Raw genomic sequence first — 23,775 nt, 5'->3', positions numbered from 1 at the left:
ACAGAAGGTACACTGCTCCTTGTGGCCCTTCCAGTGACTAGCTGAGCTGAGAAAGCTGTCAATATGCAATCTAAGGGGCTCACCACCATTCAGCTCATTACAGACACAGTTTTCAATCCGGGACTTTACAGTGATATCCGAATGCATCCTGGGTGTTTTGTCTTATGTTGCTTCCATCGAACTGATTACACTAACACACCTGAATCAATAATTTGTAGGTGAAACGTTTAGGACACTGTAAAAATGAAATTCAGATAGCCGAAGTGTAGTTTAAGATGATTTATTTAGTCTTAGTTGCACGTTTATTAAATCCATGTAGAGCAGCCCCACCAGGAGCAGCCTGCCTGCTGCTCGTCCATAGTCCAACTGTCACACTTAACCTCACAGTCACCCAAACATTCCATTCATCATCACCACTCCAACATTCCACGCGGTGCATTCACACAGGCTGAGCAGCTAGGGCCAAAGCAACAGGGGAGAAGCATAACTACATATACAAGATACTACAGACATTCAACAGCGTCCCCGATGATCTGGACTGAGGTGATCACCCTAATGCAATCCCTCTCCATCATGGGAGTAGGACCAGCCTGGATGGGCAGTGAATATTATACAATGAGGATGCCAGGGTAATTATCACCATGCAAAGACAAGCCATTGTTTTTAGGCATTCTGTCAATTAATATGAGCTTTCTGATGGCTTCCGAAATTAAACCTGTACCTAAAGTCACAGCTAAGTAAAGGAGAAACATAGATTTACTAGCATGGTTACATGTACGCATGTTGTTTCTAGCAGTTTATCAGTCAGGAACAAAGCCATTAAGCAAGCATGGTGGGTTAATGTATGCACTCTAAAAGTCTCTGTATACCCTACCTCACTGGTTTGAATTCTGTTGGGTAACTCAGCATGTTTTGTCTAATGAGACAGAGTTTGCAAAAAAAAAGCAAAGGTGCAAATGTCTCCCGGTAAGCACTATAACAAATGTATTACTGATGGTTAGTTTTAATGTGACTTCTAAGTCAAAATGGTAAACCTTCTTCTCCAAACAGTACTTTCAGTTCTTGGCATTTGCTGCTCAGGAGCTCAGGATAAAGGGACTTTCTATTCCTGCTTTAAACTCTACTAATCAAGAGGAAAAACTTAACACCACCAATGCACAAAGACAAAAGGGAAATCACTTATTATTAATCTACTAACTATTAATCCGGGTTTCCAGAATAGCATTCTACTCACCACAAACTGCCTCAACGCCTTTTCGAAGGTAGTGAGCGCTATATGAATACAATTTACAACTTTGCGTTCAAAGGTCTTGGGTTCTATAGGTCTATGGGTGCTGATCCAGGCCATGTTTCGCCTTTGCAGGTAGGTACTTGTATTCCTGCTTTTATAATGGGAACCCAGAAACACAAGTCCAAGAATACAAAGATAAAATGTGCAGACTGGATAATTTACTCTCGTGTGGATCAGGGAAACCGGAGAGGTCTGTGTTCTGAGGATTGAGGAGACAAAACACTGACATGTGACATGTGTGTGATATGTGCTTCCTTTACATTGACTGCGTTAAATGCACTGCAAATAAATAAAAGTCTTATTGACCACATATTTCTCTCTTTTATAGGTGATCACCTGGTCTTCTGCTCGTGTTAAGACAAGGTTTGGACCAACCTCAGCACAGATGACTATCACAGGTACTTGGAAAATTGAGCACGGTTATTAAATGTGGCCACCACTTTTGCAGTCCTAGAGTATCCTTTTATAAATAATCGGAGGAGGGACGAGGACTAATTTTTTTGTCAAACTTGTTTTTATTGATTTTCAAGACATTAAGCATCTAACATGGTAATACATTCAATCCTTGCCATCGCATATAGCAGTTGAATATCTATTTCCTTGTACAGAGTTTGTCGGATAATCCGAGTAGTCTCCCCTTCACATGCATGTTCATGTATTACCGTGATGCGCACAATACATTCTCGAACAACTCCCCTCAACTTAGCCCTCCCCTCCTCCCCTATCCCTCCCCTTTCCCATGAGTCAAGATCCCGTGAAAATGTATTGTAGTACTGCTTCCACTTAATGTCAGAAGAAAAGGAATGTGAAAGAGAAAACCAAAACTAGAATAGAAAAGAAAAAAAAATGTACTTGGCCATACCGGGGACATGGGTGACGTGGAGATGCGAACATAGCTCTGGAGTGGGCTCTAAAGGGGATAGCGGCATTATTTAGAATTGGAAAATATGTAATGCTCTAGCCCTCCAGGCGTTTACTAATATTTAAAGAGGTCCTGCACCCATACTCCTCCAAAGTCAACGTATAATAAACACAGAGTGAGCAGTTCCTCAAGTAAGGGACAGGACAGGTCCTAATAGATGGAACAGCAGGTCCGAACAGTTGCATCGTGGGGGAACCGAATGATCAGATCAAAGTGCCCTCACACACCTGGTAGGGTTTTATGCTTCATCATTGGGCACTCCTCGTCTGGCCGGCATTGCAATACCTAACAGACCCCTCACTAGGGGGCTCTTTCACAGAGATCTTCTGATCATAAAGCAGCGTGATGAATGCAAGTGAGGAGGTGATATAGGGTGGTGAAGAGGTGATTTAAAAGGGTCTGAAGGAACCAAGGAGACTTTAATAAAGCAGTGGTCACCTCACAGGATCCTCAAGAGTAATCATTCTTGATGACACCCACACTTGGGCTTTTTTTTTTAAACGAATTGCAATACCAAAATATTGCTTTTATCTTATCCACTCTCTGTGCCAACTTTGCTACATAGGCATGACTACCAGACCTATTAAGACACGCATTACTGAACATTGCAGCAACATTAGCTGCCAACGCTGCATGACAAAAATGAGTTTCCACTTTGTGGAGAAACTCCACACCCCGGCAGTGCCGGTCCGACAAGGCGTGCCCAGTGAGCCATGACACGCTACATGCCATCGGAGACCACCGGAGACTAGCCGGTACTCGGAAACAGTAAGCCAACAAAGATTTTCCTTTTGTACTAACTTATGCTCTTGTAATCCCGATCAGGCACTCGACCGATAATCCCAAGTGCCTGACCCTAAAATGGAGGTGCAATGCAACCTCACGAGTTGCAAACTGAAACTAAAGTACGGGTTTTAAGAACATGTATTACACAACTAATGTGCTATTATAGTTGATTCACCCAACATGCTAAGATCTACCTGAGCGCTTAAAACCACAACTGTTTATTGACAAAATGGAAAACAGTGCCTGACCCTAAAATAGCTGCCGCTTGCTAATTAAACAGTGGCTTTTCTTGATGCTTCCCGACCAGCAGATTTTACAGATCAGAAGGATTGAGTACACACCAACTACAACCAACCAATCCCTATTTCTGCCAGCAGCAACCCAATACTCAACCTGCCAACAGCTGCACCGTTTTCTCCAATGACCCAGCTCGCATCTCTCCTTCTACAGTGAGGGTTCTCTCTTCCAGCTCGACTGTCCCTAAAACGGCCTCCATAAGTGTGCCCTTGTCCAAAGCACTCCTACTCCCCTTGTTGGGGATGGATCCAGCATTTATGCCCTGGAGTCTAAGAGACCCCGCTGGGAGAGTCCACAGCGCCAAGGGAGTCACACAGAGCGGAGGACTGGGAAAGATCCCCTTACCGCTGGGAGCCAGCTCCTACCCAGGCCGATGTTGGACACTGTATTTCCCCTGGGTTCCCTACCCCCTCCTCCACCTCTTCCCTCCTTCATCCTTCAGAGTGTGCCCGTGGCCAAAGCACTCCTCTCCCCTTGTTGTGGAGGGATACAGCATTTATGCCCTGGAGTCTCAGAAACCCCGCTGAGAGAGTCTACCGCGACAAGGGAATCTCACATAACGGAGGACTGGGACTGATCCATTTACCGCTGGGAGCCGTCACCTACCCAGCCGAACGTCAGACACAGTTACTTCTTCGTCTCCACGCTGTGTCTCCTACCCCCCTCCCCCACCTCTTCCCTCCTTCATTCTTTGTTCTACCTCCCCTATTCCTTTCCTCTCACCCCTCAATCTCTCTCCCCCTGCCTGCTTTGTTTATCCTTGTGCCTATGCTATGCTTTTGTAACTGATGTAAACATTGCTCCAGCAACTGATGTAAATGTGTAACTATGTTCTGAAACAATGTTCTGGGGAGAGGGCGCTCGACCTCAGACCTGGGGAACTGGGTTCGAGTCTCGGTAATGACGCTGAACATCCAGTGATTCTGGGCAAATCACTTAATCTCCCTGTGCCTAAAAAAAATGAATGTGTGTCCTCATGTAACGTAACTGGTGCTATGTAAAGCGCTCTGATACCCGATTGGATTCGGGTCAAGTTCGCACTATATAAAACTCTTGAGAAAAAACAAAATGTAAAGCGCTCTGATACCTCCGGGTCTAGCCAGCGCTATATAAAACTTTTCAAATAAAATAAAATAAGGTGTGTGAGGGCACTTTGATGTGATCATTCGGATACCCCACGATTCGACTGTTCGGACCTGCTGTTGGATTTATTAGGGCCTCTCCTTTCCCTTACTTGAGGAACTGCCCCCTCTGAGTTTATTATACGTATATATCATCGTTTTAGCCTGCATCAGGAAAGTTGAATTGAAACAAGGCTAGAACTTCCAGAATGCACTGACCACCTCACAGCTCTAGTGATATGAAGTCATCTGTTAACCTACCACTCAATTGTAGTGCTCATGTTATTAGAGTCGTTAAAGCGAAACATAAATCTGTGGCTTGTATTACTCAAGATTCCGTAGTGTTACTGATATCCATTGTCTAAGCGGTCAATTCGCCAAATCATACGGACAGCGGATGGGACATTGCATGTTTTCTCCTTCTTGACAGTACAGAGAGTGGCATCACTTGAACTTCGATTTGACCTTCGACTAAAGACAAGCCATTATATGTTTATAAACAACCTTTGTAAAAATAAAAACAGACACACACACAAGGGCCGTTAATAAGCGTTGGTTGCTGACAGGCACAAACAGCCAGCTTGCAGCTTCTGAAGCCAGCAGAAGCTAAAGCTATATTTAGATTCAAAAGGTCAGAATTCAGTTTGATTATTTCAGAGGTCTTGCTAAACAGCAGGGCCTGTGGCTGCTTGGCGGTTCCCTATGGAAGAGGGGCATCCTTAAGAAGCTGGCTGTGGTCACCAGACCTAGGGTGACCATTTTGTTCTAGGTTATCGCAGACATGGTTGCTATTTCTGTGCTTTTATATGACTACCTAAGGGAAACTGCTGCGATGACATGCTGTGAGGTGGTCACCCTGCTGTAAGGTGCACCCATGTGGCTCTCACCATCTAGCGGACCTCAGTTGGGCATCAGCGGTGTAGAAGGGATGCACTGGGACCAAGTCCAAACAGGGCCGGCCTTTGCTAAAATAGTGCCATGGGCGAATTTAGCGCCCTGCCTGCTCCACCTCCTCTGCTCTCCGCAGTGGACAGCCCCCCAATCTTTCGGTAGGCAGGAGCCCTCACCAGTAACTCTCAAAACCTATGGGTGCCCCTATCTAAATTTCTATTTATTAAATCAGATCAGTTTCTAGAAGTCCTTTAAAAAGACTTACATTGTACATAAATATCTGTTTGGTCCATGCTAAAGAGAGCATCCACGTGGGTAAGCCTGTGTTAAAACTGGAATTATGTTGCAGGGTTGGACCAGAGTATGTATGCGTCAGGCGTGACTAAATTATACAGCAAAAAAGGCGGCGGAATGTAGCACATTTTCTGATAGTATTATTTCACTACTTCTGCATTTTCACACATTAACACTGCCTGTGCAAAGGTTTCACCTCATTAGTGCTAGTTCAACACCCAAATACAGCAATAACCAACTTAGAGATGATCAGTCAACCTTTGCAAATGGACGTCACCGCATTTTTTTAATACCTTTTGATCCGTTTGATCTAGAAACTTTTTTTTTTTGTAAAAAGCTGCAGATTGTGCAGCAGATGATGGCTTATGTGGCACATGCTGCCAATCTATATTTATTCGGAAAAAGCCATGTCCACAGAATTACATAATTCTAGTGCCTCTGGTTAAAACTTAAGAATATATGTAAGATAGCTCACTAAGTTAAGCACCGTTGCTTCAACCCACAGCATGGTCAACTCATTCATTCATCTTTCTGGGGGCGATAACACATGTGGGTATCTCTCCCTCACTATCTCTGTCTCTCTCTCTCTCGCTCTCTGATAAAAATAACAATTTAAGATGCAGAGTCCTAGCTGCAATTTGCTTAAGAGCGTCTTTGTAAAAAGAAAGACATGTTCTACTTCAAGAGGAGGGAGGGCAGATTCAAAACCTGCAGCGCTGAAGAAACACAAACATAGGGGTGGGGCTTATAAGTGACGACTCCGGCTAAGAGGTCTAACGATTTGCACAGGAATCATGATGTTCAGTGGACGTTGTGTACAGCCTACACTTTTGTTTTTAAAGGATGAATGAAACCAGGCGCACAACGCCCATTGGGCTCAAAGGGCTTCAGCCATGGGCGTCCGCAGGGGGGGCAAGGAGGGGCGCTTGCCCCCCCCCCCCCCCTGGAGTGCTCCTCCTTGCCCCCCTTGCGGCCATCCATGCATTTACGGACGCCTTTTGTCCGTAATTACGGGCCCTGCAGGGAGCAGAGCTGTTCCCTGCCAGAGGCCTCAACTCCCTGATCGGGCGCCTCGCACTCCTCCTCGCAGCCCCTCCTGCCCATTGTCATGCTGTCTGTGGCTGATTATCACAAACAGAATGACAATGGCCAGTTTGAGCTGCGCGCCACAAGCACGAGTGGTTAGGTCTGGACACAAAGACCTCCTTTTAACCAGTGCTTAATTTGCAAAAGCAGAAGTGTCGGTGCCGAAAATGTTTCCAAGGAGGCCATAGCCCACTTCTATCTCTGGTGTGCCCCACCTTCAACACTAGCACTGCCTCAGTCTATCTTCTAACCATGCTCTGATGTTTGTCCCATAGGTCTTTTCTCTAAGAGTCTATCCTCTCACCTCTCTAATCATTTTCTATCGTCTTTGTCACACCTGGTGTGTTACCTACTTCCCTGTATTTCTGATTTGCCCTCTATTCCTTATGCATTCTACCCATGCCCGTTTTCATCTTCCTTTTTATCCATATTCTGCTTTCTCTCCCCTCGATCTTGGCTCTTTACTTTCACTATCTAGCAGTGATTAGCTGTATCTCCGTTTTATCCTTTCTCTGCTCTTTTTTTCTCTCTGCCATGTCCTGTCCTCTACATCCTTTCAATCTATCTTCTCCCTTCTATCACGGTCTGCTGCGCACCATGTCTGCCTTCTCTTTCTCTCTGTATCTGATTTGCTCTCCTCCTTTTCTTCTACTCTGCTGTGTTTTATCCCTCTCTTCTCCTTGTTTCTTTCCCCTCTTTGCTCTTGCTCTCTCTCATCTTTACTAGTGCTCTCAGCCCTGTCTCTAGCCTGTACATGTCCCTGCTATTTTGTCATTCCTAAAGAAGGGCAAGGTGACATGTATTTTAATTCTTTATCTAAACCGACACGACACGAGTGCAAAAAAAAGAAATGCACACCAAAATAAAATGCTTTTTTGCACATATTAATCGGTGCATTGCGGAACAGGCGGCTGCTCCAGCACAGCAGGTTAGGTCACTGCTAGTGCCTCCTGCAATTAGTAGGTCCAGGGGTAACAACGGCATCGGCATCCAATGCTGAGCTTGCTGTGACCCTGACTGCTACAGCACAAGCATTGACCCCGACCGTAATGCTGCCAATGCCGGTGTGTATGGCTGTGGCGCCTGCTGGACTCACGCGCTGAACAATTAGCATGCTGGGGGGCAGCGCACAAACAGGTGACTCCATGGCGCACAAAAGTTGTGCTCGGCCACAGCCGTATTGAGCACATTGCGGATAGCAGCAATGTAGGGCTGCCATCTATACCACTCTGGTCACGAAGCAATTTGAAAATGCACACTTAATTTAGTTTATTCTTCCTCGCGACCTCACTCCCAAGTTCCAAATGAGCTCTCGGAGCTTCCTTGCCTGAAATCCGTCATGAGCTAGCCCCCACCTACAATTAGCCAATGGGAGGCTCAGGCAATGGCAGGGTGCAACAGACTCGGGGAATCGAACGCAAGCCCTTTTTTGACGATGACTTCTTGAATTCGTGACAGGTGTGATGACATCATCACTAACGTGGTGATACACAATCATGCCTGCCTGAACCGGTGTATGCCTGCCTGTGAACACATACCAGCCAGTCACCATGGCAAGGTATGTTATACTTTATATTTTGGAATGGAATAATTAATATTGAGACGACCACCTGCAGGTTCAGAAATCATAGCCCCGGCCCTGTGAAATAAGTTCCGGTGCTGAGCACCGGAAAGCACCGGCTCAAATTAAGCACTGCTTTTAACACAGTGTAGCTTGAGAGCAAGAGGTCTTCTGAATGAAGTTCTGGGGGGGTCGATGCATTATTCTCCCAAGTCAAAAATTGAGGTTGCGCCATAGCCCAGATTTCAGATCCCACCAAAACGTACACAGACTCGTGTCAATAACATATCTATCTGCCAGTATGCACCCTATCATGTCTGGCAGGACATGCTGACCCTGTGTTTCACTGCCTCCTATCCCCCTGCACCCCACTCTCCACTGCCTCATATCCCCCTGTACCCCACTCCCCGCGCTCAGGGCCGGCTCTAGGGCGGTGCGACCGGTGCCACCGCCCCGGGTGCTGACTTTGTGTAGGGGGCGCTAATATGATTTTAAAAGCACCTGCTTCTTTCCTGGACTCCTAGAAATTTTCAGCCACCAATAAAAATGTCTAAATGACTGCAGTGATTAATGCACTTCTTAGAGAGGGAGAGATCGAAGTTTTGTGTAATGGAAGTTTCTACTCATCCTAAGGTAGCGCAGAGGGTTACTATGCTTGCTGCAAAGAACGTGCAGCTCACAAAGTGCGTATAATGTAATGTAAATAGGTCAGTGGGTCACACTTTTGTCCGAGAGACCATATTGTTGATAACTCTTTAGGAGTTAAAATCCTAATGTGGAACAGTGAGCAAGTAACTGTTATCAAAGATGCATGCAAACTGTAGGGTATGGGCTAGAGCGTTATGATTTCCCCCCAGCTTTTCATTATCCTAATGTGGCAAAATGGGTTAATTTGGGTAGAAATCAATTCTTATTAATAAAGGGAACCCCCCATCCATGGTGCTAGGTTTTAAATTCTAGGTTTCTGATTCTCCTGGCCAAGCCCTCTTAAACTATCCTGCCTACCTGTACGGATGACCTGTGACTCCTACACCTTCTTGTCCTCTCTCTTATGTAACATTTCCTATGCACTGTTTACACACTTATGATTGTTTGTCTCTATGTAATCTGTGTAATGTAAAGTGTTCTGACACCTTACACGGATAGGAGCGGCGCTATAAAATGAATTAAATGCACCTGAGACTGAATGGTTACGGAGGCTTGAGGGGCGCTGTGAAAGGATGGTTATGAAGAACCTGTAGTGGAGGTGGTCATTGGGGGTGCCAAAAAGCATTGTCGCACTGGGCGCCACGAGCGCTTAAGCCGGCCCTGCCCGCGCTTACTGCCTTATATCCCTCTGTACCCCACACCTCGCGCTAACTGCCACAACATATCCCTCTGTACCCCACACCTTGCGCTAACTGCCACAACATATCCCTCTGTACCCCGCACCTTGTGCGCACTGCCACAACATATCCCTCTGTACCCCGCACCTTGTGCACACTGCCACAACATATCCCTCTGTACCCCGCACATCACGCTCACTGCCACATATGCCTCTGTATCCCACTCCTCACACTCACTGCCTGATCGCTCATTTTACCCTGCCATTCATCTTCTACGTGTTCTCTCCCCTTCCACTCGTTCTACCTCTGTTCACCCCCTTACTTCTTTTAGTGCCTTACATCTTTCTCAATATCTCTACTTCTTTTCCTCTTCAGTAACATCTGTGGCACATCTCTGCACTTCCATTATATCAACGCACCCCTCTACCTCACCTGTCTACCTCAGTCTTTATTATTCCCTCTTCCTCAGCTGTCTCTACATGTCTATGACACACCTCTCCCTCTCTCTACCTGGCCCCCTCACGTTCTACGACTGCGTTATTCTCCCCTCTCCAGCTTTGATTTACCTGTCGCTGCTCCTGAATCTTTTTCTTCTACACCTCACTTCTTTGTCTACCCTTCACCCCTCGCTACCCTTCTGTTTGCCTTACTACGGTCTTTACCCGACCCACCTTTCAGTGCCTCTTCCCATTTCGCCTCACTCCCTCACAGCGCTCTCCTAGCATGCATCTGTTTCTCCCCTCAACACCATGCCTGTCTCTACCCCTCCTTATCTTTCTAACCAGCCTAACTTTCTACCTTCCTGTTATTCCTGGTAGCGAACCTTTCATTTCACCCCTCCGGTTGTATTACCTATGCATTCAAATTGAGTAGGTCATTGCTGTGCTCCCAACCAGACATCGAGACCCAGTCCCCTAGCCTCTCAACATGCCCAGATATAACAACAAGCATTGGCATAGCCAATTGGTCTTGCCTTTGGGACCTGCTGCAGAACTAAAAACTTATACTGCCGGCATCATACTTACCCAGCGCCAAGACGCCTCGGCAAAAGTGAGCTATATAAGTTCTTCAGTCAGTGAGTCAGTCATAAGGTCCCAAAGGCGAGACCTATTGGCTATGCCAATGCTTGTTTTTCTCAGGTTGGCCTGAACATTACCCGATCCTGATTGTCTGCCATTTAGCCCCGCCCCCATTGATTAACATTAGCCACGCCCCTTCATTTGCCAGGTTCGCCCCCCCCTGGAAAAATTTCTGCGGACGCCCATGGCTTCAGCCCCCCTTTCTCTTGTGTGGCAGCCCGGGCTGAGACAGCTTCCCGGGCGTAACACACACAGTCGCACCCGAGCACTTCACAGGTCTTTAAAAGACTATTTGCATGTTAATGAGGCTTTGTCACCCCTTCTTGGAGCCCCGGCATCTCCACACTTCCTTCTGCTGGAAGAATTAAAAGCATATTTCGAAGTAATTTCAGTGCGCCCTTCTGAAATTAGGAGGGTGCGGGCCCTGCTTACCCATGCCTAAAGCTGGCCCTAAATGCAAGTAAGGAAAATGGCTTCCCAGACCTTCTTGCTGGATAGTAAAAACGTCAATAAATAGAGTTCAGAGTGCCCCTCACAACAGTGCACCCCGGTGCCGCTGCGCCTGCTGCACCATTGAAAGCCACGTTCCTGTGTCCTTTCCCGGTCTTTAGATTTCTCAACTTAGTGGAGATAGGTAAGCAGGCACACCTAGGGAGTCGATGGGGGTGGAGAGGACGGGACCCCTCACCACATTTAAGGGTGACGAGTGAGCATTGACGAGTCACACCACGGTACCCCATGTGTACGTACATCTTCCATCTGGAAGCGGTGTGGGTGAACCATGACTTAATTCCTTGTGCAAAACAGAGCTTTTAAATCCGGGCTCCATTACAGAAACACCAGCATCATGAGTTAATCATTAGCAGGCTGTTTCTGACACTGGCAACCACTGCATGCCTCGGAGCCCCGGTTAGGACACCCTGTGCTCGCAGTAAAACCAGCAGAGCGATGCAGGAACAAACACAAACAGGATACACCCGGTTAAAGGGAGAACGCCGGCTCTTCCATTTATTTATGCAGGTGAGTTTTATGTAGCGATGCTACCACCAGGAGGCGACACCACGTGGGTCAGAGTTACACGGTAGGCACGAAAAAATAGTTACATTCATCTAATGCGTGCTGTCCAGGGCAGGTCCAGGAGGGCCGGATAAAATTGTAAATTTCTGGCTATTTATGTAAAAAAAAAAATGTGCATGCAGTTGATCTAAATGGAAATTATTTACATCATCAATGGTTTGAGTTAGCCTAAAGAACTGATGTTGATTCAGCCTCATGGGACTTATGTTGGACAGCCCTAATCCTCAGTGAAGTGGGGAGCTGTTCAGGTGCCTGGGGATGGAATGGTCTGTGTTGTGGGGGTATTTTTTATTTTTTTGAGTCGACAGATCCGGTGGAGATGGAAGTGAGTATTTTAGCTGTTTTCAGAATTAGAGGAGGTTGTTCTGCATTAAAGGGAAGAGGGTTTCAGAAATAGCATGTATAGGTTACTCTGGCTGGGTGGCTTTTTGAATGGGCGGGGTTACTCGCTAGAGTTGCTAGGAGCTTCAAGGCGCTGGTTCTAGTGGAGTGGTCGGTGGCAAAGGCCAGTTGCCCCAGCTCCCCCTACAGACAATCTGACAGCAAGAGAGGCGCACCGCTCGGCTACACGATGCACAAGACCGCTTATAGTTGTTTTTCTTTTTTGATTCAGATTTAATTGAAGTTTCTCTAATGGGGAGGTGATTTTTAGTGGCAAGCTGTGAAAACAAAATAGCAAAACACTGCACATTTTAAACCTACTTATGACGCCACCGCAGACCATGTGCTGTTGCTGTTTTCAAGAGAAGAGTGGATGAAAAAGGGAATATAATGACAATTGATGAACGACGTGTGGGAGTAGCAACTAAGGTGATGGCCACAACTGATGTCAGATCAACAATGTTTCTTCCGTTCATAATCGCAGTGCTCTTTTATGGATGAAGGACACACTCTGCTGCAGTCACCCGGGCGCATGCACAGAGTGTTTGTGAGTACTAGACAAAAAGTCACAGGAATAACAGCTCACCTTCCATAAGGGCAGCGGCACCATTTTCCCTGAACAGTACAGAAAGATTCAGATTTGGGGACATGCATTTCTGATATTATAGGATACTTTCCATAGTCCAGGGTGATATTTCCTTGCTGTGCTTGGTTAATTTAAAACTCACGTGGATGCATTTCATACTATTATCAGCTTTTTATAACCTGAATGCCATATACAGATTTTACATGTCCACATAGAAGGCCAGAGGAGGTTTAACGACCAGCAGGGGGCAGCTGCCCTCCAATGATATAATACCACAAACAGGCCACCCTGAGGCAAGACAAAGGAAAGAGAAGTGATAGGAGTTTAAGGGGGGAGATTCCCTTTTATAGGACAAATTCCCTCACCCACCCGACGGTGGCATGCTTCATCATAGGGAACCTCCTCACACTCCGAACCTGGTCGCAGTACGGGCTACAACCCCCTCAACTAAGAGGGAGGAGAACAGGGATGTTTAGTTGTGTATGATCAGAGGTATACTAAAACCTTATGACGAGCCGGGTGTTGAGGGAGAGTGTGAGAAAATGTGCTAGTGAAGTAAAACTAACTCCCTGGTATGCTGAAAACAATTTCACTGGTACACCCAGGGGTCAGGATTAAAAGTGGTTACACTGCCATGCCCGGAGAATTCAACCTAGCATGGTTGTTTGTGATCATAGGGTCGACATGTTTCAGCCATAGTGCCCTCCGTGGAGGTGCTGTGGCTTTTTCAGGACCTAATGAGAAATATGTGAAAAGATGTGGGACACCAGACCAACTCAGGTTGGTGTCTGAAGGATGCGAGGACTGGCAGAAGGGACGTCAGTCGTGGTTAGCTGATGTTCAGCGATGTTCCTATAAATCAAAGATTGCATTAAATGACAAGCATGGAAAGCAACACAATTACACTCCTAAGTACGTTTTTGTCGTCCCTATGATCACAAACCATGCTAGGCTGAATTCTCCGGGCATGGCAGTGTAACCACTTTTAATCCTGACACCTGGGTGTACCAGTAAAATTGTTTTCAGCAAACCAGGGAGTTAGTTTTACTTCACTAGCACATTTTCTCACACTCTCCCTCAACTTCCGGCTCATCATAAGGTTTTAGTATAATAATAATAATAATATGAAATTTATAATGCGCTCAGCTTACCCGGAGGCATCCCGGCGCAACAGACCCGAAGGAGAGACTCAGCTAATCACTACTATGGAAACAAGTGGGTCTTAAGAAGTTTCCTGAATGGTAGGATCTTGGGCTCTGAGCGAATCTTGAGGGGCAGAGAGTTCCAAAGAGAGGCCACTTGCACAGAGAAACGCCTGCCCCCAGAACGAGCTCTTCTTACTCTCGCTAACTGCAAAAGGTGTTTTTGGTCCGAGCGCAGCAGACGTGGGGGTTTGTAAGGACGGGCCATGTTAGCAAGGATGGGGGGGCCTTTGCCATGTAAAATTTTGTGGGTTGTACATAGCGCTTTAAATTTCACCCGCTCCTTCACGGGGAGCCAGTGAAGCGCTTTGAGGGCCGGAGCAGCAGACTGCCTTCTGGGAACATCCATAAGGACTCTCGCAGCTGCGTTTTGCACCTGTTGGAGGGTTTTGAAGGTCGCTTCAGGAGCACCGAGAAACAGCGCATTCCCATAATCGAGCCTCGATAGAATCAGGCCACGTATCAACAGCTTCCTTGCTGGATCAGGAAGCAGAGGTAGCACCTTTCGGGCTGATCTCAGTAAACCAAAGCAAACCCCTGCGGTCTTCCTGGCATGAGTCCTGAAGGACAGGTCTTCTTCCAACCATACTCCCAAGGACTTGATCTCCTTCTTGGGAGATGGTGGGTCACCAAGAGACCGGGGCCAGCAGCTCGCAATAATGGAGGGGCTGGAATTGCCCAGGAGCATCAGCTCGGTTTTACCTCCATTAAGCTTTAGGGCGGAGATAGACATCCAACGATAAACATTGGCAAGGCAGTCGTGTAACACCTCAGGTTGTTCCGCCAGCTGAGTGAGGCCCACCACCAGCTGAGTATCATCAGCGTAACTGACGATCTACACCCCTGAAGGGGCGACCACTCTTTCAAGTGGAGTCATATATATATTAAATAGGGTAGGGCTCAGCGATGAGCCCTGCGGGACTCCACATCGAAGAGGGGTTAGGGCAGATTGCTCTGACCCTTCCCAGACTTGGTAGAAACGGTCTGAAAGAAAAGATCCCAACCATTTCAGGGCCGTCCCTGAGACACCTACCTCTGACAGACGTTGGAGGAGCACCTGATGACTCACGGTGTCAAAGGCAGCACTCAAGTCCAGGAGGATCACTGCCACTGACCCTCCTGTATCTAGAGTGCTCCTTGCCTCCTCCACTACTGCCAGCAAGGCAGTGTCTGTTCCATGGCCGGGGCGGAAACCAGTCTGGGAATCTCCTAGCAGGTGGTTAGACTCAAGGTGGTGAGAGAGCTGACGGTTGACCAACTTCTCTGCAATTTTAGAAAATCCAGGCAGAAGTGAAATTGGCCTGAAGTTGGTCAAATTGGATGAATCCAGTCCTGGTTTTTTCAATAGGGCTTTCACCACAGCCTTTTTCCATCTCTGGGGCACTGTGCCCTGAGCGAGTGAAAGGTTCAAGAGATCAGTCAGAGGAGTTGACAAGGTGTTAGCCACGAGCTTAAGATGTTTTATGGGAACTGGGTCACTCGGGGAGCCACTCTTCATCTCCAACAGGACTTTTATCACCTCCTCTTCCGAGAAGGGGCCTAAAGATGCTAGCTCAATCGAGAGACTTGTGAGGCTAGTAACCGGTTCATGGCTTTGAGGAATAATGGGTAAGGAGGATAAGATTTTCTCTATTTTTGAATGGAAGAAGCTGGCCAGTTCCTCACATTTTTCTTTGGGATTATCATGCAACACTGGAGGGACCGGGGCTTTCAGAAGTTCCTTGAAGATTTTAAACGATTCTCCAGAAGAATTGCTTGCTCTCTCAATCCTGTCGTTAAAGAAAATCTTTTTAGCGTCCTTCAGTGCGCTTTTATATTTCCTCAACTCCCTTTTGTAGTGGACCTCTGGTCTACACAACTAAAACATCCCTGATCTCCTCCCTCTCTGTGAGGGGGGTTGAAGCCCGCACTGTGACCAGGTTCGCAGTGCGAGGAGGTTCCCTATGATGAAGCATGCCACCCTCGGGTGGGTGAGCAGGCGCATAACACAGCCCCCACAGTGCAGGGGGGCCCCCTCAGCAAGGTACTCAAGCCTGAGAACTCCGGTTTAAATCCGGAGTGGGGCCCCTCCAGGTACCTTGCAGGGGGGCCCCCTTAACTTTCGTTAAGCCACTGTGGGTGAGGGAATTAATACTATAAAAGGGAATCTCCCCTTATACTCCTATAACTTCTCTTTCCTTTGTCTTGACCTAGGGTGGCCTGTTTGTGGTATCATATGCAGATTTTGTCAGAGGCATGAACCTGCAAGATTGGGAGAACCAAGCTCTAATGCTTGGCCCTGTAAGATGTATCTAACCTGAGGGTTGGCTCTGAAGCTGGAGGTGTGGAGCTTGTAGGATCTCTGTGGAGATAACTTTTGTACCCTTCCCAGGTAGTTGTTCAGATAATTTACATGACAAATAATCTCAGTGGGAGGAGCAGGGTGGGAAGAGAAAGGGATAAGTGAAGAAAGACAGTTTATGCATGTGGAAAAGATGAGACTAAGCTTAAAAAGTTACACCCTTTATCTGAATTGCATGTAGGCCCCATGGGCGTTTAGCTAAATATTGGCCACTAATGTTATTGTTTGTTCTGATACCTCTGAACGATTTTGTGGTTGCAGAACTATCCCTATAGTCCCTATAAAACTAGCTGTTATTGAGCTTCCATGTCTATTGTCAGATTTCCTCTATAGGATAGAATACTACATACCTCACTTCATGCCCCAGGGGCTTTTTCTGCTGGTTTGTTTCACTTACCATTTGTACTGTAGCCAAGGTATTTACTATTGCTCCCTTATTAAGAAAGTCAAAGAGATATGCTGAAAGAATTCTTTGGTCAGTCCTCCAGTCTCATCCTAGGGTTCGCTCTCTTACTCTTGCCTCCTTTTGAAATGTTCTACTGTTGTGACAGATATTGTCCTTTTCCGGTCCTTCCTGTGCTAATGTCATTTAAATTTCTTGTACCCTTGTAACTACCTTTCTGTGAAGCGCTCTGATACCCCCTGTGGTCTTGTCTGCGCTATATAAAACTCTTTAAATACATAAATAAATACATTTACACTATATCTTTTTTAAAGTTCAGCAGCCAGCATTGATTTATGGTAGTTATAATTAAGTGGATTATTATTTAGGGTGGACAAGTGTCCACCTGAAAGGATAAGGTCACCACCTGCTAGATGTCACACAAATGTAATAAACCTGCACTCAAACCCAGATAATATGACACAAAGCAGTCAGGCTTAAATCAAAGGCAATGTGTTAAGTATCTGAGCAGTGCTTTAACAGTAGAGAAAGTCACACCCAATAAAACTCCATAACAACAAAGACTCAATAATGGGAACCGGAGATATCATTTTTTCAAGAATTAAAGAGAAAAAGCACCAAGACAAATAAAGCGCCCAGAGGAAGTCAATGTTAACAGGAGACCTGGACTAAAGTGCAATTTCAGGCAGAATGATATGTCGGCCGGGTAAGGATACCCCAAATGCAGTGTTCCTGGTTGAACTTTAAAAAAGTTCAGAAAGGGACCTTTTTACTTTTATGAAGAAAAATGTTGATATTTCTTTTAACTCCCAATGCGGTATGGGACTATGTCATGCTTTGAGAAGAAAAAACCTTTCCACTCAGGACACAGCTGAAACTGTAGCTGCTACCATGGAACCGAAGGCCAGATACCTGAAGTAGGTTGATCTGCTGGCGCTCTTGACCTTTTGAGATTTCTCACAGAAAAATGTGACTCAGTCTTTTTTCCAGAGGTACTGAGATCTCCACTCAGGACGAATATGAAGTCCTATCTGCCTCTATGGAACTGCCGGTCAGATTTGTTTTCCTGCGGGTTCCAATAAAGCTCTGGAGGAAGAGCTTTCCAAAGTTTCTAGGCTTTCTTCTGTGGCCCAAACAACTACAGCAAAAAAGGGGAAGGCATTTAGAGACCTCCAGGGTGTGAGGCAGATGTCAACATTAATGTCCAGTCCTAAACCAGTTGCCACTGGTCCACTGCAATTCTCTCCAAAATAACATGTTCAGCTTTTTTATGTTCAAGGAGCCACTGAGAGGGTCAGCCTTATGATCTTTGAGCTCTTTCTGTCCATTGATTTCAAGTGGAAAGGGGTCCACTCAGGTCCTTCTCACAAGTCACAGCTGCTAAGTACAGCCGGCTCGGTCCGCCTGGTATCCTTCGAAGTCCAGCGGTGTTCTGAGGAAGGCTGTGCGAGGGTGCAGCTGTGTAAGGTTTACCAGCCTGTTGGTAAGGGACACTCTAAGACACCTCTAGTCCCTGTCTGACCAATGGAGTAAATGTGCCCAGGCCCTGGCCTGCCTACGTTTTCACTGGTTACTGTTTGTCTTGCTTCAAACAGGCCCAAAATGAAGTGTGGTAAGGCAAATACAAGATCGCTAAAGTCTAAAGCCACACTAAATTTGGGCTTTGAGAGCTGGGGATTGTAATGGAGTGTACTATGGAAATTAGTACTGTTCTCCAATATCTAATCCTAAATTCCAGTTTGAACCACAATATAAAATGAGAAAGACTTGTAGAAAAGCACAGCTGACACGTGTCTATCAATAACTAGACAGTGAGTGCACAGGGATTGTGATCTCGGACTGATTGATTGTTTCAAAGGTGCAAATGTTTTACTGCTGCCTCTGCAGCACTGTTATGTAGGATTTAATAGTGTTGTGCCAACGGGAGTAGGATCCCAACCCTGAATATTCTGCTGAGCTCAGATGGATCATCATTGCCCATTCACATCAACCTGTCAATCAAAGTGGCCTATTGTGTGACTCCTGGAAGGAATTTCACACCTCATTACAGGCAGGGCTAGCCAGTAGCTGCAGACTAAGACTAATTAGACTACAGTGGCTCAAGCAAGTAGATCTAACGTTTCTGAAAGTTATATTTCCCAACCAGATAGAAAACATTTGCCTACCAAAAAGTTGGAGTTTTAAAAACAGTTAGGAAAAGTTCTTGAACTGTTTCTGTGACTGTTTCCTAGAGGAAAATGCAGAAATAGTGATTTAATCTGCTTTACCAGTATTTCCGATGAGAAGAGCTAAAGCCAATAGAGTAAAATAGCTTTTGGGGATTTCATTCACTATAGGTATATGCCAACATTAAATAAGACATATACCACTTCTAGGCATTATGCACCCTACCTTATGGCTGATAAGGTCATTTTAGGTTTGACTAATTACCTCTTAGAAGCAGGTATTTAGGCATGTAAAAGAGTGCATTATTACAGCTCTTTCTTGAAACATTTGAGGTTGCAGGGGACCTGGTTTCACTGGAAGCCTGTGTTATGTTTTCAGAGTCAGAAAGTGGATGCCACACTATACTACTTCAGTCCACACATGATATGTAATTTTACATGCCATAGGTGTCGTTTTTGAATCATATACTGTGGCCTTATAGTAAAATTAAATATACCAAATGTGGGTTTTAAGCCAATTTCATCTTTGTTTTTGGGGTCAAAGCACATACACTGGGCATTGTATAGCTCTGTACCCGTATTAGATTTTAGAAGGAATTGGTGAGTCACAAATAAACTTACAAACTAGGAGTAACCACTCAAATAGGGGTCACTTTGCAACAGTAGTCAGTAAAAATAAGGCCAATCTGTTGGGGTCACATTGACCCAAGTCTCAAAGAATAACACCACACTTTAAAAATTCAATAATAGTTCTTCAACGGTTCTTCAAAGGGAAAGTGAACCCCTAGGGAGACAGACGACTCGCTGAAAATCTGGCGGCGCTGTGATCGTTTTCTGCGGAGATATTGAGCCCAGACCTGCCTTGCGGGAGAAGAGTGCCTCGCTGACGGAGAGCCACTGCGGCGGAACGAGCTAATTGAGGCCGGTGCGGCCACGAGGCTGAAGGCCAATCGGCTGCATTTGCCTGCGACATTGCCCGCGGAGGATGCGCCTGCTGTAGAGTGATACGGGTGCTGATGGCTACTGGCGAAGATATGCTGGCGAGACCCCTGTGAGTGCCTTGTGTACTGGCGTCTTCGTTTGCCGAGGCTTGGCGTGGCCGCCCGGGGCATTGCAGGACGTGGACCCGACAGGCGAGAGGGAGAGAGCTCCGCGACAAACCGGCTGCAGTGATGATGCGGCGCTGAGAGCTCCGTACGGTGACGAGGGCGCTGCCAGTGCGGTGACCGGTGCGTGGCTGCCCCGGGTGGCCGCTGGGACCGGGGCGGAACGCTGGGACGGCGCGGCTTGAACACGGAGCACCGGACGGCAAACTCTGAAGGTACCGGGGAGATTACGGCGTTGTGCGAGGGGGTGAGTCTGTACGCCCGTCCCCCTCCTCATGGGACTTACGGCCTTGGAGCTCTGGCGTGCAGGCGAGAGGCCCCATACAGCTCGGGGCGCCGTGCGGGCTCGGGCGCATGTTGAGAAGACGGCTGGCGAGCCAGATGCCTGTCAGGCCTGCGGCGCGCTGATGGGCCTGGATCCGTGCGTTGCTTGAGAACTATCTGCTGTATGGGACATGGCCCCCTCACCCTTGGAATATCCGGATAGCCCAGAGGACGACGCCGCTTGGTGCAGGGAAGGCGAACGAGATATTTGCCGCCGCAGACCGAGGCCCGTCCCTGCACGAGAAGCTTGAGAGACTATCGCAATGGGGAAAGCGGAGGCCCGCCAGTCCAAGCTCCCTTTTGACCAGAAAAAATCGTCCACGCGTCCTGTTACCGAAGACACGGGGGGCTGGCCGCGGGGCCGTCGGCCGCCCCTGAGACCGCCCCCAGTGACGAACTGAAAACCATGCTTATCACTATGCAACAGAGCCTCAATGCCCTCTCGGGGAAAATGGACACCATGAACACCCGGCTGGACTTCCTAGTGCTGAAGGTGGACAAGCACGATGAGCAGATAAAGGAGGCAGAAAAAAGAATCTCCGCTACTGAAGACAGCTCCACGGAGATGGCGCGACAAATGGCTCAGATGGATAAATTACTGAAGGTGATTGCGGCAAAAAGCGAGGATTTGGAGGCGCGCAGCCTTCGAAATAACATACGCCTGGTGGGCATACCGGAGTCCACGGCCACGGGGAGGATGGAGGACTACGTGGAGAAATTGCTCATGTCCTCGTTGGGGGCTGAATCCTTCTCGACGCATATGATAGTGGAAAGGGCGCACAGGGCGTTGGGCCCGCGGTCTCCGGCTGGGGCACCTCCGAGGCCTATAGTGGCAAGATTGCTCAATTATAGAGACCGAGATGTGGCCCTGCGCAGGGCGAGAGATATCCTGAACCTGCAACACGAAGGCAACCCGTTCTCCATTTATCCAGATTTTACCCTGGCGGTCCAAGAGGCTCGCAGGAAATACTTAGCGGTGAAGCAGAAACTGCGCCAGGCGAACGTCGATTATGCTTTGCTATACCTGGCCAAATTGAGGATACGACACAGGGACCGCACAATAATTTGCACAAACCCGCAGCAGGCAGAGGACTTCCTGAAGACTCTGCGAAGACCGTCTCCGACACACGACAATAATGCTTGGAGAAGGGGCGCTTCCGTGGTGCCTTGAGGCGGAGCCGACGCTGCGAGATGTGAACGATGTTGGAGAAAACGCTGGGCCGCTAGACACTTGCCTGAACAGGGTGGGCCCTGTGCTTGAGCTGTCGTCGACAGAAACGTACCTTAAGTGATGTTTTAACAGACATTTTTTTAATGATGTTGACCTGGGGTCCCCCCTGGAACAGCATAGGGTGCGCTGCGCATGCACATGTTTAATTAGCCTGACTGTTTGCCTACACTGGGCTTGAAGGGGTCTGCTTCATTGGGGAAGGCACCCTCGACTCTAATCCCCCGCCATACCAGCGTACCTGGGGCGGACGCAGAGAGTCCTACTATATGGTGGGACACGAGGGCTTCAGAGGCACTCTGGCGCCCCACTGCGGGTGGTCCCCTGTACTCAAGAGTTAAGGGTTAGACAAGGTCTAGTGATTGTTTATATTTTATTGTTCTGGGTTTTTTCTTTGGTTTGATGGGAAGGGGGGGGAGAAGTGGGGGGGGCAGGGATGCCAGCGCATTTGGGGCACCGTTGTGGGTGGGAAAGGGGGGTGGGTGGGTTGTGAGACGGCTTCACGGAGAAGAGAGAGCGGTAGGCGGTGGAGATAGACTTGACCGTACTTCACACAATGTTGCCACACTACACTATAGCAACTAGTGCGACGACATGCTACACAACTCTGGGGGCCGGCGTGGTGCGCGCTGGGATGACACTGGCGCTCCTCCTATGCCTTGCTTTACGAAAATGGAGGGCGACCGGCGCAACAGCTTGAAGCTTTTATCATGGAATGTGCGGGGGTTGCGGGATCCCAGGAAGAAACGGCAGATACTTTCTTACCTTGACCGCCACGATGTTAGTATAGTGGCGCTACAGGAAACTCACACTGACCCTCGAAGTTCACCCACCTTTGGTAGTAGATGGGCGTCCGATAGGGTGTTTTCTGCTTACTCAACCTACGCGCGAGGTACGGCCATTTTGGTTAAGAGAGGCACCCCCTTTAGATGCGCTGGTGTGCGGAGCGATGGGGAGGGCCGGTTCTGCATGATGTGGAGCGACCAGGTGAGTGGTAATTGTCAGCTATTATGGCCCCAACGTTGACAACCCGGACATCCTGAATGCACTATGGGGGCAGATACTTGCAGTGCGAGCCACTCACATACTCTGGGCGGGCGACTTTAACACAGTGTGTGACCCGGTGCTGGACCGCTCGTCGCACCTGCTCCACCACTATACGAAAAGCCAGGACGCATTAAGGGGACTGCTGGAGGGCGGCGGGTTGGTGGACTTGTGGAGACACAGGCACTACGGAAAGCGGGAGGGAACGTTTAACTCCACAATGCATGAGTCTTGGTCGAGACTGGATTATTGGCTTGGGTCTAGTGGAATGTGCTCTTGGGTGCGGACTATACATCACTTTGCTCGAACACTGTCTGACCATGCCCCGGTGTGCCTGGCGGTGGACGTTCCGACCTTGACTACCAGCCTCAGAGGCTGGAGACTCGCCCCGGAGGCGCTGCTTGATGAGGTCTTTAGAGCTGAACTGGGGGAGGCAATTGCAGACTTCTTTGAACGGAACAGGGGATCGGTCGAACGCGTGGGCACGCTATGGGAGGCATTCAAAGTTACCATACGTGGGGTATGCATGGCCAAAAGTTTTGGCGTGCTTCGCGACATCCGCGGACGGCTGCATCGGGAGCTTAAGGATCTTGAAGCAGATATTTGGCGGAGGGGAAACGGAGAGGGCAGGGCCAAGATGAGAGAGCTATTGCAGGAATACATGGACACAGCGGATAGAGAGGCTAGGTTTAAAGGAAAGTACGCCCAGGCGCGTCGATACGGAGAGGGGGGGGAGGCCTGGGAAGGCCCTAGCACAAAGCATCAGACAGCCTCGATATGCTAACTACATAATAGAGGTGGAGGACGGCGAAGGTAATTACCAGACAGATAGCGCTAAGATCCTGCAGACCTTCACTGACTTTTATGCGGAGCTTTATCGCTCGAAGGGGACGAATATGGCGGATTTCCCGCAGTTCTTTGGAGAGATCACGCTGGGATACCTGGCGGATAACCAGCGTGAGTTCCTATGTGTCCCCTTCACGGATGAGGAACTTAGAGAGGCGGTACTCCAGCTTCGGTCAGGGAAAGCGCCTGGACCGGATGGGCTGCCGAGCAATTTTTACAAGCTGTTCATAGATCAACTGGCCCCCATTCTTCGGGAAGTTTATGCAGAGGCGCGGGAGGCGCAGACGCTGCCGCCCACAATGAGAGAAGCCCTCATCCTGTCCATACTGAAGCCGGGGAAACCAGCTCACAAATGTGACTCTTATCGGCCGCTGTCCCTCATAAACGTGGATAGTAAAATTCTCACTAAAATGATAGCT

At 47.9% G+C, this 23,775-nt stretch overlaps 1 protein-coding gene across 2 annotated transcripts in view; it reads left to right on the top strand.

Moving 5' to 3' along the window:
• Positions 1 to 23,775, top strand: part of LOC146864068 (prolactin receptor-like) — a 620,035-nt gene that overhangs the window by 428,050 nt on the left and 168,210 nt on the right. Inside the window, exon 3 of one of the 2 annotated variants that reach the window (XM_085630985.1) lies at positions 1,620 to 1,689. The gene's annotated coding sequence lies outside the window, so the exon portion shown is untranslated. Of the gene's footprint in view, positions 1 to 1,619; positions 1,690 to 11,598; positions 11,674 to 23,775 lie in introns of those variants that run through there. The other variant, XM_085630991.1, reaches the window with a different exon arrangement.

The sequence above is a fragment of the Triturus cristatus genome, chromosome 2_1 (genome assembly GCF_964204655.1).
Source record: "Triturus cristatus chromosome 2_1, aTriCri1.1, whole genome shotgun sequence".
NCBI lineage: Eukaryota > Metazoa > Chordata > Amphibia > Caudata > Salamandridae > Triturus > Triturus cristatus.
The sequence above is the reverse complement of the archived record's forward strand: the minus strand, read 5'-3'. Positions and strand labels throughout refer to the sequence as shown.